Raw genomic sequence first — 15695 nt, 5'->3', positions numbered from 1 at the left:
CTCCTGACTTCCCTCTGACAAACCCTATCTGGCTAACTCTCTAATTTCCCTGTGGGTGGGAGTGGGGAAGGGGGTGGTGTTCCTTTTTTAACAAGATGACTTTCTTTTGATTTAGCCAAGGACTAAACTTGGATCTTAGGGAGAGAATGACTTTAAACAATTTGCATTTGAAATGAGGAAGTGACAAAAATAAATTTTAAAAAAGTAGGAAGAGGCAAAGCCAGCTGTTTCCTATGAAGCCTTGACAGCTTCGCAGCTATTCACTGTCCTTTTGCCCCAGTGGAAACTGGCTTCCTCCCCAACCTCCCCCACCTGTCCCGACAGCTGTAACCTCACCACTGTCATTTCCCCTCCGAGTAAGATTCTGAGATACATTGTATGAGCTCTGGGCCAACTCAGTCAGTTCTTTACTGAGTTACGGGCAAAGCTACACTTTTCTTATAATAGCCGTAATAGATGACACTTTACAAATACTCCTTCGTTTAAACCTCATGGTCCTCCAACAAGAGGACTGATGAGGAAAGTGAGACTTAAGCTGTGTGTCCAAGTCATTTTTCTGACTCCAAGGCCTGTTCTCTAAACCAGAGGACTCCAAAATGTCTTCCCATCAGCAGAGTGCTCGTTAGAAACATAGATTTCCACGCATCCAACTCCAATATCCTGATCTAGTGAATGTGGAGTGAAGCCCAGATCTGTTTAAACAGACATCTCCGATGAAGGCAGGATTTAAATCTTGGCACTGCTGCTCTACATCTTTATAAATCTTACTTGGCACAGCCCCTGCACAGTTCTCAGTTCTGATAGTCACTCCTTCGTCTGGGTTCTCAGAGCACGCTGTTCTTACAACTAGTACAGCAGGAACCACGTTATGTTAAAATTAGCTGGTTTTATTTCTGTCTCCCTGACTAGTTAGGGCGTTACTTGATGTCCAGGATATGGCTTCTTTCTGACTTCCTTTTTCTGATTTGCTCCTTCCACTGATCTTTACTGGGCTGAGTTCTCCTTGTTATTGGGGGTTCTGCTTCAAATTTCCCTCCTCAGAGAACCTTTTCTGATGATGTTAATTAATTCAGAAGCCTACCACTCATTCACTGTCTTTTCACCCTATTTCATCATCTAGCAGAAGCATAGAGCTTCGCACAGGAGGTACTCAACTAGGACCAGATTATCCAAAGGCAGATTGAGTACATTCTTAGGGCACCAGAAAAACAGAGGTACTTTTTCTTTTTAAAAGAAGTTGATGAAAAACTATATTTTTAAACTGTAGAAGTCCTGTGGAAAAAAATTAGGATCTTGCTGGTCTCTCTCCCACTTACATTATGGCTTAGTATTATTTTTATAGAGAATTACCTATTGAAAATGAACTCTGTAACAACCAGGGGGTTTGAGTCGCTAAGGATTTTAATCTGGCACTAGTATATGTTTAGCATCATTGTTTTCCAAAACACTTTGAAGAAATTGGGCAGGTATTATTATCCAGTCTCATCTTGTAGAGGTTAAAAAGAGAAGCACACACAAAAAAGGAAATGGCATCAGATGTCACAGGTTAAAGGCTTAGTCCTACAAGACTCCATCTCCCTCCCCACTTCAGACTCCAATCACCAAGTCCACGTGGCCACCTGTGCTTCTTATCTGCCGCCTATAGATTGGGGGTTCCAATGACCCACTCCTTGGGTTCAGTTAATTTGCTAGGGCAGCTTACAGAATTCAGAGAAACATTTTACTTACTAGATTACCAGTTTATTATAAAAGGATACAACTTAGGAACAGCCAAGTGGAAGAGATGCAGAGGGCAAGGAATGGGAAAGGGCACAGAGCTTCCATGCCCTCTCTGAGTGCACTACTCTCCCCAAATACACATGTGTTTACCAACCCAGAAGCTCTTGGAACCCCACACTGTTGGGTGTTTTGGAGGCTTCCTGACATAGACATGATTGACTAAATCATTGGCCAATGGTCACTGAACTCAGCCTCCAGCCTCTCTCCCCTCCTGGGAGGTCTGGGTGGTGAATCTGAATGTTCCAACCCACTAATCATAGGGTTGGTTCCCCTGGGAACCAGCCCCCATCCTTAGGTAAGGTCCAAAAGTCACCTCCTTCTGACTGGAAGAGGGCCTGAGAGAAGTAGGAACACTGTCTTTTTCCATTGTCTCAGACTTTGTCATTAAACTTTGACTTGACATTCTTCCCTAGACTTGGGGAGGACAGATTAAATTTTCTTGCTCTGTCAAGTTTTAAAAGAAAGGATTCTTATAAATGGATTGTTCTTTACCAATATTCTCAATAAACTTTGGCAAGGATGTGACTCGGAATGAAACTACTCTTTTCATACGTGAATGCAGGCATAGGTCTTGTAAAATCTTTAAAGAGAAACAATGTGAGAAGAGCAAAGCCTGTCATTGATCTCTGAGGACCTGTCCCTTTCCAGAACCTAAACTGGGCCAGCAAACTGTTTCAACGCATCCTGATTCAAAATGACGATGAGATGAAGGGGACAGAAGAGGAACTGGAGAAGTGAGAAGCTTAAGGAGATTGTAAGAGTATTTAGGAATATATGGTCCAAAAAGGACGTTTAGCAGAAATTAGAGGGACAGTTCTCTCTTCCACAGAAGGGAAGAAAGTTTGTTAAATAACCTTTTGCTGCAGCCTTTATTAATTTGTTGTTGCTGTTGACATTTTCCTGGCTATCTCTTGGTTGAATTTTTGTCAAAATGTAGTGGGTTTAGTGCATTACTTAGAAATTTTGATATCATAGAATCTTAGACTTGTAGAAATTTTTGGAATTAGAAAATCAATCCTTTACCTATGCAGAGATTAATTCTGAAAAATACCTATATGGTTAACACAGGCAAATTATTCCATCACTGGATATCTGGTGGTATTCATTTGAATGTCTGAATAAGTACACAGCCCTTTAATGATATGATTTGATCCAAAAGATAAAACTAGAGATAAACAGAGAAAAAATAAATGAACCAAGAAATATGTCTAAAAGAATCTCCCACCTGAAAATCAGGTTAGTAACCTTCATTTAAAATTAGTTCTTAAAGCCAACATTTTGATAAGACTGTAGAGACTCCATGGTTACTTTCTGATGAGAGCCTGGATGGTCAGGGTTCATGCTGCTAGCTGTACATACAGGATGCTTTGGGGCTGTAAAAAGGAAAAATGTGACTAACTTTAACATTGAGTGTATTTTAATATATTACATATTAATTAATAAATGACATGCTTTACACTAATTCCAGGGTTGGATAATTTAGCAGCTTGTCCACCTCATCAAGGATGCAGACCCTTTCTGTCTTCTTGCTCTACCTTCCTCAGATGTTGGCTTGATGTCTCATAGCTGGAAAAAGGACAGGGAGAGCACTCACTTTCCTCATTTATGTTTTAAAAAAAATTTTTTTTTATTGAAGTGTAGTTGATTTATAATGCTGTATCCTCACTTATCTTTTGAAGAGAGAAGGAAAACTTTTCCAAAGGCCTTCCTCTCCTATCTCATTGGCAAGAATTGTGTTGCATGCCCATTCCTAACCTACTCCACCACAAAGGCAGTGGTTACCATGGTTGGCTCAAACCAATCCTGATTTACACCCCTGGGCTGAAAAAAGCCCAGCCTCCCTTAAAGTTTATGGCCCACTAATTCCTTAAAATACTTGGGTTTCTATTGACAAGGGTACAGGGGGGAAAGGATGTAAGACAGATGGTCCCACAAAGAAGGCAGTGTAGTGTGTTTGACAGTCAGTGGTGCACAGAGGAGGGGTTATATCACTTCCTCACCCCCCAAAATTAAAGGAATTCTTATTATTCACAAGTTCTTTCAAATATTGAGATGATTGTTGCTTTTGTCATTTCCACTTGGGCTTGGAAATTTTTCTGGCTAGAAGTAAAAGAAATCTAATTTCTTTGTGTTGGGTCAACTACCCTAGCAACAATGTTTAAATGCAGCTCTCACGTGACTCCTAAACTGTTTCCTAAAGCTCCTAAGCTACATTCCCCTAGTCTCCTTAGCCCTTCCTCAGGGTTTCCAAATCCTTCACTATATCTTCTCACAGCGCATCCCTCATTTCTCCTAAATGAACTACGAAATCTCACCTTTCAAGACCTAACTCTAGAAAGCCTTTCCAAGTTACTGGTGGCCACTATGCACTCCACAGTCTGCTGGAGTCCCCTCGTTCCTCCTCAATGCCAACACTCACTGATTTCTATATGCTGGTCACTGTGCCAGAGGCTTTATCAAGAGTCTCAATCTTCACAACCCTGTGGGACAGTTGTAATTTGATTTCATCCCTCTCTTTTTTTTTTTTTGTATATATATTTTTATTGAAGTGTAGTCAGTTTACAATGTGTCAATTTCTGGTGTACAGCACAATGCTTCACGTAACTTGATTTCAGTTTCATAAGTGAGAAACTTGAGGCACAGAGAGATTCAGCAATTCGCATAGGTCACTCAGTATGTAAATAGTGAGGCCAAGATTCAAAACCGGATGATTAGATTCCAGGGTCCTGGCTCATAAGATCTTATCTGTATCTCCAGAATTCTTCTGGCCCAGTCCCTGGCACATAGTGAACACTTCACAAATGTTTACTGAGTGAATGACTAATTCATGATATTACTCTTCTGTATAATGTCATTTATCAATTTCCTCCTGAAAATGTAATGCCCAGAATTGAAAACACTACTCCAGGGGGGAGGGTATAGCTCAAGTGGTAGAGTGAATGCTTAGCATACGCAAGGCCCTGGGTTCAATCCCCAGTACCTCTGCTAAAAATAAATAAGTAAACCTAACTACCCCCCAAAAAATAAAAATAAAAATAAAAAAGGAAACGCTACTCCAAGTGGTTTTTGACCAGAACAAAATAAATGGCATAGGTGGGAAGCTGGATAATGCACCCCCCCAAATTGTCCACATCCTAATCCACAGAAACTGTTAATATGTTACTTTAAATGGCAAAAGGAACTTTACAGATGTAATTAAGTTAAGGATCTTGAGACGGGGAGATTATCCAGGTGAGCTCAATGTAATTGCAACATCCTTATAAAAGGAGGGAGATGGTCAGAGTCAGAAGAGGATATGTTTTGAGAGAAACGAGGGTTACAGTCAGAAGGGAGAGATTTGAAGCTGCTAGGCTGCTGGCCCTGAAGATGGAGGAAGAGGCCACGAGCCAAGGATGCAAGTGGGCTCTAGAAGCTGGAGAAGGCAAGGAAACTAATCCCCCCTGGAACCTCTAGAAGGAATGCAGCCTTGATGACATCTTATTTTTCGGACTGCTGACCTACGGAACTGTAAGAAAATAAATTCTTGTTTTAAGCCAATAAAGTATACTTTGCTATAACAAAGTTTAGCAGCAAGAGGAAATAATATAGCATAGGTTTTTTTTTTAAATAGCTATTTTTATTATCTTCAATGACCAGCCCATTCTTGGGCTATATGCTGTTTGATACCAGTTTTTTAATATTTAAACTGGGGACTCAACCCAGGACCTCATGCATGCTAAGCATGCACTGTACCACTGACCTACTTCCCACCCACCACATAGGTAATTTTTTTCATGTGGTTTTCAATGTTTCTATTAATAACAGACCAGTAGTGAAGTCCTCTTGATATTAGGAACATTGAGTTTTCAGACTGCAGGCAGATTAATCTAAAGATACAGATTCTCTGTTTTCATTTTTTTAAAGCCTCTTAGTTAGCATTTGTTCCCCCGTGTTGCCCAGACCTTCTGAATTGTCACTACTATCCTAGTGCCTCTTGTTTGCTTTCATTTTATATATATATATATATTTTTTTTTTTAATGGAGGTACTGAGGGTTGAAGCCAGGATCTCAGTGCATGCTAAGCATGTGCTCTACCACTGAGCTATATACCCTCCTACCTTTTTGTTCTCATTGATGCTGCCTTAGAAGTTTGTTTCCCAAAAGGCCCATTCACAAGAAATAACAAATTCTTCACATCCTCAGGGCTGCATTCTCATCACAAAATCTAACAATATACTATCCGTTTGGATGTAGTCAGAATTTTTTTTTAATCTAAATTTCTAAAACATCTGCTGATGGGAGGTGAAGAGTCATTTCAAATTAAATCATTAAGGATCTCAACTTTCAGGTATTTTGAATCATGACAATCAGTGATAGAAGGAGATTTCTGACTTCAAGTTAATAGACCCTTGCATTTAGTATATAAAATATTTATTATTTTGTTTTGCCTACCTATTTAAATTTGTATTTTACTAATAACCTATGCTTTGTTATTCCTCCTATGAAACAGAGATCATCTATCTCACAGTCCTTTAATAATGACTTTAACTTGGGAAGCTGGTGTATTTAATTCCCTAAGCCATGCTTGTTAAAGTGTGGTCCCTGGACAGGCAGCATCAGCAACTCTGAGAGCCTGTTAGAAATAAAAATTCTCAGGCCACACTCTGGTCCTACAGAATTAGAAACCCTCGGGTGGGGCCAGTACTCTGGAGGAATAAATAGAGCCTGGAGCTATGCTGGGTGACTGAGGTCAGAATGTTATACTTCTAAAGACCTTTTCGGAAAAGTCATTCATATCTCAGTAGCTAAAAATCCTTGGGTAAGAGTTTCTTCTGACAAACTCACATGCATGTCTTATTTTAAGCAAGTATAACACTAGAAAAAAGGAAAATCTTTAAGAAAAATTAACAAGGAAAATTATTTTCTGCACAAAACAAATTACAAATAGCATTTTTCCAAATGCTTCCAGGAAGTTAGTTGTTTCCATTTATGTCTAACACTTACAATACCCTGCTATATAGTGTTTGTCTACATGTCTGTTCATCTGTAAATATCATCAAAGTGGAAAATCTGTCTGTTCACCACTGTTCCCTCTGAGCTTAGCCAATACATGACACATACAGACTCTCAGTAAGTATCTGTAGTCTGAATGCCTGTTTTCTCAAGACAGAAACTCCATTGTCTGGAATTCTGTATGTATATCTAGCCTTGAATGCCCCTGTGCTGGGCATATAGTAGGTTCTCAGTAAACATATAAATGAATAAATCAATGATGTGTCTATCCAATTCCATTCCCACTATTAACATGATCAATTCACATCATGATGTCCTATAAAGTTTTGTTAGAAATAAGTAGACATGGATTTGTGCCAAAGGAATTTCTGTTGCACTAAGATTATGATTGCAAAAAATAATTGACATTAAAGCATTTAGATGGCACAAGGTACTTCTGTAGAGATGAGGAAAAGCCAGCTAATGAAAAGATAGAAAGATATTTCAGAAATTAACCTGAATTTTGACCAGAACCCATTTTATTATATCTGAACCAAAACAGATACTATTAAAGAAAAAAAGACTAATCGTATTAAGTAATCAAATATTAACAAAAGCTGATAATTGCATGGTTCCAAAATAACAGGGAGAAATTTACATTAAATCTGTCACTGCAAGTTTGCCATGCAATTATTTTTTACTAAGTATATTTCTTAAGAAGTAAGTGACATTCATGTCCAAACTTTTATATTCATGATTGATTTCATGAAAAGATCCCAGACCTCAGTTTTCTAACTGCATATACAGAAAATCAAATCCACAGCAATTCTGTCTCTTGTTTTAACTGGTTTGGGGAGATAGAGAGAGGAGTAGATTGCAATAGAATACTGAAGAAAAGCATCTTTCCCCCCAAAAAGACTAGCTTGTTTTAAATTTGTTCAACCACTCAGCAAAGTTAAACACCATTCATTGTTGTTGTTTTTATCTGATCCTTTAATATGATAACATGTATTGTGTGTGGCTTAGAGGTGGGGTTGGAACTCAATCTTATTTGCCTAGGAATCCTGTATTTTTGAAACTCAGATCTTCCATACTCAGAACTCAGTTTGAGAAAGGCTACTCAATTCCAAAAGCAAGTATTTATTTAATTCATTGTGAAATAACATTTGTAAAGAGAAGAACTGAAGAGGCCCACAGAACACTGCATCAGACTGTGTTTTTATTTGTTAGATCACTCCTGGATGGATCTTTATTTTTAAAGATAGTAAGAAGAGAATAATTTTGACTATGGGAAAATAGAAATGATGATGAAATGGAAAACCTGATGTTTAGTTTGAAAAATTTTTTAAAAAGACATAAATAAATGGATCACTCTTTGATCACAATCCAAAAGCTGGGAAATTAAGTTACATCTGTTTGCTTCAGTTAGTTTTTTTCTGTATGTGTCAGAGTCTGTTGAGGGGTTGCTGGGCAAAGGTATTAGATCCTTCTTCCTCTGCCAAATGAATGTATGTGCCAGGCATCTGGACCCACTCAGACCTAGGTTTGAATCTTGTTTTATTCCTGTTTTAGTTCTCTTCATACAATCTCAATATATTTAACTCTCAGGGTTGTTACTATTAAATGTGATCAGGAATGTCAAGTCCCTCCTTAGAGTTCAATGAACGTTAATTTCCTTCTCCTTCACCCACCTCTCATGCCTGTTTAGGGCTTTATGCATTTGGGGCTGCCATGTTCTGCCTTGTGTTGTTAGATGACTGTTAATAAGAATTTGTCTTAAACCTCTTTATGTCCCCCCATGTATCCCTGCTGTAAAGATTTATCCCTCCATCTCTAGAGGGTAACTAAGCTTTGAGGTTCTGTTGCTCAGTGACTTCTCTGATAAAGAGTTAAAAAAAAAAAAGTTACCAGATCCCCAGAAGACAACTCAAGTATGTTTTCAAAAGGGAAGAGTGATAGAGGCAGAGAAGGTGGAGTCCACTATTGTTTTCCATTTGGTCGGGGCCAGGGGGAGAGTCGGGGAGGCAGGGTGTTCTAGAGAGTCAGGGAAAAGGAGCCTACATGAAGTCTGGGAGATCTGCCCCAGGCTGGGAGGTGAAACACTGAGTTGTGGGTCCCTAGGTTATTGCCGCACAGAGAGCTGCTCTAGGTGATGTGACCTCTGATGAGGTGACTGCGGGAATCTAGGCCTGGGGAGAGAGAAATAAACACTAGGTGAGAGGGAAGCACAGGTGAAATGGAGATGATGATGTCTGAAGGCTCTTTCAGGACACTGTTAATTATTAGAATGTCAGCTCCAGGAGAGTGAGGATTTTTGTCTGTTTCCTCACTAGCAAGCTATATTCCCAGCACCTAGAACAGTACCTGGCGTATAGCAAGCACTTAATAAGTATACGTTTGATGACAGAATGTGGAGTGTGTTAATGACATGAAGGATAGAAGTTCAAGTAAGACGAAGGGAAAGGAGGAGAGGTCAAGGATGACTCTAAGGTTTCAAGTGTGAAGGTGGGAGAAAAGTATCATCAGTGACGAGTCAGTTAAGAGAAAAGTCTGGTTGGTGTAAAGGACTAAAACATTTGGTCTTCTATTTGTGGACTCTGCTTTTTGTAAAGTACTTTGCATACAGTGGGTAATGATAAATACATGTTGAACAGAATGCTCAGCAAGCAGTTGGAGGTACAAGACTGAAAATTAAGAAGTAGTCAGAACTGGGAATTGAAGACTGCCAAGCCCCTCTGTGAAAGTCATGAGTGGATCCCCGAGAGATCTCAGATATAGAATAAGTGTGGCAGGGAAAGAGGGGAGACTGAACTGCAAGGAAATGCACATTTTCTGAAGCAATGTACAAAGGAACTTATGAATGCACCTTGGAGTTATGTACAATTTAGGGACAACTTCCAGATATTTATCACTGGATTTTTATGGTTTTCCAGCCTGTGGGTTAGAATTTCGTCTGAGAAATTCTCAGTGGCAGGACTCAGTGCTAAAGGGCCCAGGAAGATTCGATGGTATTCAGCTTTTTAATCTATAGACAGTAAAACTTGTATCAGTTACAAAAATTTGGTGGATCCGAAGTCTAGGATCTGTTTGGCTTGGTTAAAATGCGTTAATTTATCATGTGATTAGCACAGAGGCATACAATTAGATCCTCCCTACTCCCATCTCTCTCTCCAAGCAAAATCAAAATTATGTGTGCCTCTTTTTAACCCTTAGACAGGGATTCAGAATCCTTCAATTCTGTAGAGTAATATTAAACTGATGAAGATTTATCAATATTTATCAGTATTTGTCACTTTTGAGGCACTGCAGGTAGCTGTTTGGATGACCAATATATCACCATGTGGTTAATATGCTGGTAATAATTAACAGCCATGAGCAGGATTTGAAAAAATAAGTTGCCAATATGGCAATCTGAACACACATATACACAATTAAAAAGTTTATAAGAAGATACAGTAAAAACAAAAACTGTAGTAAAACAGAGTACTCTCTTAAATCACTGGGAAACAGTTAGTTTTAAGCCCTCATTTTACTTCTACTTCAGTTGTTCATAAGTGGTTCTTGTATCTGTAAGTCTTTATTACCAATACTGGCTCCCTTGTATTCTTAATGTCCTGTAGTGTAATAAACTGTTCCCAGCAAGGGATGGAAATAAAGAACTGAAGTAATGGATTTGTCTGCTCCTGAGAAGCTGCTGGGCATGTTTTCTGTGTGATGGCCCCAATGCCATTACAACTACTCTGATGCCACTGCTTCTGCTACTATAATTACCTTTAAAATGGGATGTCTCCCCAAGGGAGTTCAGGTGTGAAAGAGGGCAGACTCAGCCAGGAGGGATTATGACTAGGGATCTGAAGAAAGGTTTCAGTATTTACCTTTCTTTTTTTTTTTTTAATTGAGTTATAGTCAGAGTAATTTACCTTCTATGTAACCCCGGAGAAAACATTTTGGTTTGGGGGAACTGGAGCAAGAACAATGGGAACTGGAAATGACTGCAACTCCACGTAAGTTAACATCTTGATACCCACGTGCAAAAGGCTAATTCTGCCTTTACACAATTAACCATGGTTGTGTTTTCCCAAAATACCACACTGTAGCATAAATAGCTATTAATTTTCCCATGTCCTTCATCTCTTGACTAGAAAGGCACGATGTCATGGGTGTGAAGCGTTTAATCTGGGTTCACATCCTAAATTTGATACATATTAGTTCTGGGCCCTTGGACAAATTATGTAATTTCTCTGAGTTTTCAATTCTGCATCTGAAAAATGGGAATAGTGATATTTAGCTCACAGTGTTGCTGTGTATAATGAAAAATACAATCTATAAAATCACCTAGCACCTAGCAGGGGTATAATAAATAGGTCACATTTAGACATTTAGAGTAAACAGCAAAAGCCCTCCCTCCATTTCCCTCTTTGCTTTATAATTCTAGAAGAAATCTCTGTCAACATTTTGGTACGTAGCCTTCAGAACTTTTCTCACATTCACAAATATATACACACACATATCATTAGTCCTTTACTCTTCTGCTTAATATAAATGAATCACACACACAGAATGTGCTTTCTGGATGTAGAACTTCTAAAGCCAATATACTGTAGCTGCCATCACATTAGTGCATGTATGTGCACATTTATCATAGCTTTGCAATAGCTCATTCTTTACTAGGATATACCATAATCTAATCAGTCACCTTCTCTTTGTGGGCATTATTTTCCTATTTTTAAACATTACAAACAATGCTGCTGTGACCGTCCCTATACATATTCTTGGGTTTCTACACAATTATTTCTACAGGATGGAGTCCTAGAAAATGGAATTGCTGGTTTGAAAGATACACGCATTTACAGCAGACTGGAGTTTGGAACGGCAGAGAAGCCTTTGTGCCACTCTCAGCCCACTGTAATGACTCCACTTTGCACTGTGCTTCAGGAATCCAGTGGAGCATAGTTTTTTTTAAGCATGCATTTTTGAACATGAAATATACAGCAGTAAATTATTTGAGTACAGGTTCACATATCCTATGGTACAGGAAAAATGGGGTGTGAGAGGATGGCCGTGTCCCAGGTCTCGGGCGAGTGCCTGGGACGTGCCCTGCCCAGTGAGGGGCCTTGGCTTTGCACAGGAAAGAATTCTAGAGCAAGGTGTACTTGAGTAAAAGTTGATTTATTCGGAGAGATGCAAACTCCATTGACTGAGTTTAGTTTATCTCAGAAGGCTAGAAAGGCCATGAGGCATGGGGGTGGGTATTTAGTTTAAAGTAAAAGTAGGCACACACTCCATAGACAGAGTGCAGGCCATCTCACTTAGAAGGGAGAGCAGCCTTGGCCATGAGGTGCGGGGGTTGTTAGTTTATATGAGCTCAGTTAATTCATAAGCTAACAAGTGAGAGGACTATTCCAACTACTTTAGGGGAGGGGCTGGGATTTCCAGGAACTGGGCCACCACCTACTTTTGGACCTTCTATGACCAGCATGGGAGGTGTCATGGCACCTGGGCAAGTGCCATTTAGTATGTATGCTAATATATTACAACAAGGGTCTCCTCAAAGTCAAATCTCCTGCCGTCTTGGGCCTTAAGGTCTACTGGGAGTTGAATCTTTCACCATCTTGGTGTTAACTGCTGTGTCATTCCTTTAAATGCTCCCTTCCCTCCTATCTCACCTATGCCCACAATTCCACTTTATCCATCTTATAACAACACTCTCATGACGTGAAATAGCATAAGGTCAGCTCTGTAACCAGCTAAGATGAGAGAAACGTGTTAGCTAAAAATGTTAAGTAAAATTAATGGGCTAAGTGAGTACTGTTACCTGTATACTCTGACAGAATGATCAGTCACGGGACTAGAAGTTAGGAGAGCATCTCCACAGACAGAAGGGGAGGCGGGGACATCTCCCTCCTCTCCTGAGATGGGGCATGGCAGCCGGGGCAGTGGTCCAAGGCTTCTAGCACATCTCAGGATTGAATGAGAGCTCTGAGCAAGCGGCTCGGGATGCAGCAGTTTTGCAGACAGCCCCCTTAAACTCCAGGAGGTGTCCTACTGTCTGTGCAGCAACCATAAGGGCTGCCCTCTTTGTTCACGGGGTAATGAGGAGTCAGCTTAGAATCTCAGTCCTTTCCCTCCAGGTCCTCTCTTCTAGGTCACTTGGCTGGGGACCAAACTGTCTTCGGGGGAGGAAAGTTAAGGAACTTTAATTAGGGTTTTGAAATTCAAATCCAACACAACCTTTTACATTTGATAACAATCACCAAATTGCCTTCAAAAAAGACAGTTCTTTACACTTCCTTGCAGTTTCCTTGTCACCTTTGATGGAAACTCACTAATCTCATTAATCTTTTTAGTTTTTGCCAATCTGATTTCTCCTTGTTGTCTCCATTTCCTTGCACAATGTGATGATTAAAAAGACACTAAAATTTTTGCACATGTTTGTGAACTATTTGTATTTCTTCTGTGAATTGCTTGCTTCTGGCCTGTGTCCTATTTTTAAAAGGGTTGTCTTTTTTTTTTTTAATATAGGAATTCTTTAAATATTCTGCATGTTAACCCTTTTAAATAATATTGCAGTTGTTTTCCGTCAGTTGTCTGAATTATGGCTTCTACCATCTAGGTATTCCACATGTTCATGTGCTTAGAACACGCTGAATCCCAGCTCCACCCTCCCACCTCCCCTCACCTTTCAGCTTGTGGAAGGAGAGTAAAAGCAGTTCCTGAGAACTACTGGGACACTAAGACTTCTGAAACCTGAACAGGACTAGTAGAATAAAGAGAGACTCCTTTTTACTAAATGGCAAATAAGCTTTCTGGTAGACCTGAATTTCTTCTTTATTCTCTCTCACAATACTGGAGAAATCAACACAGTGGTTATTTACATGTGCAAATATATAATCAGAGACTGCTCTAAAGTGGAGACGTTGGAGACGTTAGGGTTCTGCTTGGAAGAACGTTTCTCCACACTGTAGGCAGAGTCATAGCTCTATGTCAGGATTTAGACTCCTTACATACTGGCTTATTATTTTTGAGAGGCACATGTACTTTAAACGATTGCTAACAGGAGATGAAACCCCAAGACAGCTAGAAGCTGGGGCTGGCAGGATCTTTCCCAGAGATGGAGAAAGGACTGTGTGGAAAAAGGATTAGCTTGGTAAAGCTAAGTCTTGAGCCAGATATTGTTTAAAACTGAACAACCTAAGCCTTGAGAATGTTAAGTAAACTCCTTTTTATTAGTAACTTATAAGGGGATATTGTGTGAAAGTGGCCTCTCATCACCTTGAAGGTGTCTCCAGTCCTCCAGTGATCTGATGTGACCTGCTGAGTGCATGCCCCTACAAGGAGGTCTCCTCTGCATGCTGTAGACAGTCCTACATCAATCATGCCAAGAAAGCTTGTACTTGGGATAGGGCATGAGATGGGAAGGCAAGCCCTACACTGGGATGAGTAAGAAATACTACTTTCTTTAACCTTACTCTAGACTATGAGCCTATGGGTGCTGAATGGCACCCCAGGGTAGTGTGGAGAGCCTGACTTTCACCTGTCCCTGCATACACAGAGGACACAGCCCATGAAAAATGTCATTCTAATTCAAAGAGATTGCACCATCCATAATCAAAAAACAAACCTAGCAAACAGGGCCAGTCCTATGTGTACACTGCCTAAATATTATGTTTTCAGGGGCCTTAAAAGGACCCTGCATGTTCCAATAGCCCTCTCCTACTTCCTGGCCCTTCCTCTCCCACCTCATTAGAATGAATCTACACAAAACCTGAGTTAAATATATTTACATTGTGAAAACATCCCCTGCCCCCACCACTCGTCAAATTACCAAAATCACTATCCCAGAGAGGTCTACAAATTTATAAACCTACCACCCTGTTTAATTCTTTATCACCTTCTACAAGAATTCAAAACTTTTACATAATTGCAATCATGTGTCCATGCAATAATGTATCCTGTGGTGGTGGTGGTGTTTTTTTTTAAATAACGTTTCACAGGTCAAAAGCCCCTGCCCCAGATAGTTACATACTGGTAAGTTCCTGGGAAGAAAACTGGTTTTGATTCCAGGCACATTCATTTGAATCACAGTTCGAAAATAGATCTTGTATGACTTTGGGAGCATTACTTAACCTCCTGACTCCATTTTGTAATTACTAGGATGAGATTATTCTGGCTCACAGGACAAATACAAGAAACAGATATGACATATGGAGGGTAGCTGACTCATGGTGGACAGTGACTGGTAGTTCATATTCTTACTTCCTGAATTGATGGTTTTTGTGATAAGCACTGTGCCAAGAATTCTTTATGTCATTGTCTCTTCTAACCCTCCTAACAACCTCTGAAAATAGGTTGTATTATCTCACTTTCAAGGAGACCAAAAGGAAGTACACCGAGTCACTTGCTCAAGGTCACAAAGCAGGCCAGTGGAGGAGGTGGACTTTGAACTAGGCTACGGTGGACAGTGCCTTTTTTGGCCACTACTGACTAAGAAGCACAAATGTCACCTAGGAACAGCAGATGGCCTCTCTCCTTAACACATAACTTTGCAGATCTAAAAATCCTAGGGAAGCCAGGGTGGAGGAGATTTAACACTGGTTTAATTCTGAAGAATGTGAACAAGAGAAGGGTAAGAAGAAAATCCAGAAAACCTAAAAGGGCAGAGTAACCTCAAGAAAAATGGGCCTAGATGGACAAATACCGGAATTCATCTTTCACTACTCTGCTGTCTCAGCAATCACCTTTAAATTTACAAAATTCGTGTGGGTTACTTCAAAGGCAATTTGTAGAAACGGACAAGAATTTTCTGAACCCTGTGGGTTTTTTGATTAGTAGAACTGGGAGAATAACAAGTGCTGCCTCCTAGGGCTGTTGTTAAAATTAATGCAAATACCAGAAAGTCTTCACAGACGGAGGATTTCCTTAGTGCTCGACCCGCTGCTCACTTT

The sequence above is a fragment of the Vicugna pacos genome, chromosome 1 (assembly GCF_048564905.1).
Source record: "Vicugna pacos chromosome 1, VicPac4, whole genome shotgun sequence".
In the NCBI taxonomy this organism is placed as follows: Eukaryota; Metazoa; Chordata; class Mammalia; order Artiodactyla; family Camelidae; genus Vicugna; species Vicugna pacos.
The sequence above is the reverse complement of the archived record's forward strand: the minus strand, read 5'-3'. Positions refer to the sequence as shown.